Source organism: Schistocerca nitens, chromosome 7 (assembly GCF_023898315.1).
Source record: "Schistocerca nitens isolate TAMUIC-IGC-003100 chromosome 7, iqSchNite1.1, whole genome shotgun sequence".
Classification (NCBI taxonomy): Eukaryota; Metazoa; Arthropoda; class Insecta; order Orthoptera; family Acrididae; genus Schistocerca; species Schistocerca nitens.
In genome coordinates, this window is record NC_064620.1 from 609936617 (window position 1) to 609939656 (window position 3040).

Below are 3040 nucleotides of genomic sequence, written 5' to 3' on the forward strand. Positions count from 1 at the left end.
AGCTGTCAAAAATATTTTCACATATTTTGGGGGAAGCTTGCTAACACCAAATCAAGAAAAATAGTTCATATCTCCAAAAATCTTTCGTTTCCGTGTTATTAAAGTCTACCATGTACGTGATTGAAACTCACCAATACATCAACTCATAATAAATGCTCGAAACTTTAGAGCCTTGTACCTTAAGGAAGCAAGGGAGAGGATGGCCGGTATCCTCTTTCTACAACACAAATGCACGTGTACAATAATACAGTTCTCTATTACATGAACATTTACTTAACTTGAATAGAGTCCATGTTTTGCGGTACAAGCTCTTTCCTGACAGTCCTCTTCCAGACGATATCAGTAATCTATTACAAGCTTTAGTCTCGCTATAGTCACTAAGCTGGTCGCTATCTACTGTCCTAACTTGTGACGTGAACCTGGACCGCTCTGCGAACCGACTGACTCAGCAAACTCGATGAGTGAGTCAGTCCATTCTCAGAGGGGGCCAGGTTCACGTCACAAGTTAGGACAGTAGATAGCGACCAGCTTAGTGACTATAGCGAGACTAAAGCTTGTAATAGATTACTGATATCGTCTGGAAGAGGACTATCAGGGAAGAACTTGTACCACAACACATGGACTCTTTTCCAGTTAAGTAAATGTTTCCAGTACACGTAAATAAAGAACCGTATTAATCCACGTGTGCATTTGTGTTGTAAAAACAGGGTACCGGCCACCCATAACATCCTCCTCTCCCTCCCTTCCTTCCTTGCGCTACAAGGCTCTACAGTGAGGACGAGGATACTACAGAAACGTTCTCCTCTTTCTTCTAAATACGCATACATTCGTCGAAAGGTGTAATGTCTCACCCTGATGGGTTTCCAGAGGTTTCCCAGGTCGCCATGAGACGTCCATCAAGAATTTCTGCGCCCAGATGGGATGCTGCACAGACGAATAAGGTGCCCCCAGAGATAATAATTCAAAAGACTGAGGTCTGAGAAATGAGGGATGTGGAGCCTATGGAACTGGTCCTCCTCTAGCTATCCATCTCTCATGGTAGGAACCAACCAGTGCATCTCGAACACTGAGATTGATATCCACTGGAGCACAATCACGCATAGACCTCGTGTTTCCTCTTATTTGCAGGGACGCATCTTCTAGTATGTCTCGGAGGTTGTTCTGAATAGACCTCGCAGAGAGCACCTGTACGACCCTACGAGACACGCACTGATGCTGGTCCCTAGCCTGTACTGCAACATGAGGATAGCGTTGGTTGTCAAATTCGTTGTGTCATCTCTTCCAAGAGTTGCCTCATCTGTAAACCGAACTGCAGACACAGACGACGGGATGGCAGTTGATGCAACAAATCGTCGGCAAAAATTGTCCCATGGTGGGAGATCGGCAGGCATTAAGGGTCCTGCAGACGTTGATACGGATACACGAGTTGCTTGTGAAGTACCGGCCATGCTGAACTTGGAGATACACCACATGCCACGTCATTTCTTTTGCGCAGATACCTCGCTCCCCTTAGAAATCATCTAGAACATTCTCCTGCTGATGAGCCCCCGTCAATAGTCGAAGTGCTACGGATCCTGTCTCGGCAACGCAACTAAGCTTGCTGTCTTTGGTCTGCAAATGCCGTCTGATAGAACCGTGCAGGCTCGTTCCATTAGCACTCGCGCAGCCGTACGTAAGCCATGTGTGCCTGCTCAAGGAATCGATATCCTGCCTTGTTTCAACGGAAGACAGACGAATAACAACTCTTCCCGGCAACACAACGTCTTCTAGTACACAATGAGTCAAATGGGTGGACAGATAAGTGAAACTGTTGGATTGTACGTGGAAAGCCTTTGAACGTCAACTTCCATTAATAACTCGAAACCGTGCAAGGTGGCGCAGTGGCTAGCACACTGGACTCGTATTCGGCAGGACGACGGTTCAAACCATCTTCCGACCATCCTCATTTACGTTTTCCGTGATTTCCCTAAATCGCTTTTGGCAAATGTCGGGATCGTTGCTTTGAAAGGCCACGGTCGACTTCCTTCCCCATCCTTCCTTGATCTGATTGGACCGATGACCTCGCTGTTTGGTCCCTTTCCTCAAATCAACCAACCAACCAATAACTCGAAGACGAAGGGTTTTGGGGCATATGCTTATATGAACTTCTTTTTCTTGTTTTTCGCGTAAGGAAACTATCCCTAAACTTCATAAAAGTATTTTTAAACACACTTTATAACAAGAATTTAGGAGCTAATATGAGCAGCACTTTCAGATAATTTGCAGATGATCTCGTTTACCGTCTAGTGAAATCGTCAGAAGATCAATACAAATCACAAAATGATTTATACAAAATATCTGCATGCTGCGAAAAATGGAAATTGATCCTTAATAATAAAAAATGTGTGGTGTTCCACGTGAGTGCTAAAAAGCCATTACATTTAGGTTACATAAAACATGGTACGAATTTAAAGGTTGTGCATCCAAGGAAGCACGTAAGGTTTACAGTTATGGCGACGTTAAATTGAAATCATCTCATAGAAAAATTTTGATCCTGCCGCTATGAATAAACACACAAAGTAATTAAAAATATTAGCTGCCAGTACGTATCGATTTATATCAATAGGGCAATTTCAATATATGCGCCAGACCAGAATTCGAAATGGGGTCTTTCTCACTAGGCAGACGTGCGGACCATCCGGACATAAACCAGACACACTGGCCACCACAAGCGCACGGACTGTCCTAGCTCGCATCCAGTCAGACGCAAAGCCTCAACGTGGATACCACATACTACTGACTTAGTGCCTCGTTACTCGCACCTCGTCGATTCTCGTAAGAGTTTGACCTTGGTGTGCGTCTGCACTGGAGTTATTGTTGGCCGTCATCATTTTAATTATATTTGTAGTCTGTTCTTTCAGCCAGTGATTCCTCTAATGCTGATCCACGTCAGTTTCGAATTCTCATGAGAATCTGCGAGATGCTGCTAGTAATGAGATACATCAGTAGTGTGTGGTACAGGTTGACGGGAGGCGTGCTAGGACGGGCCGTGCGGTTGTGG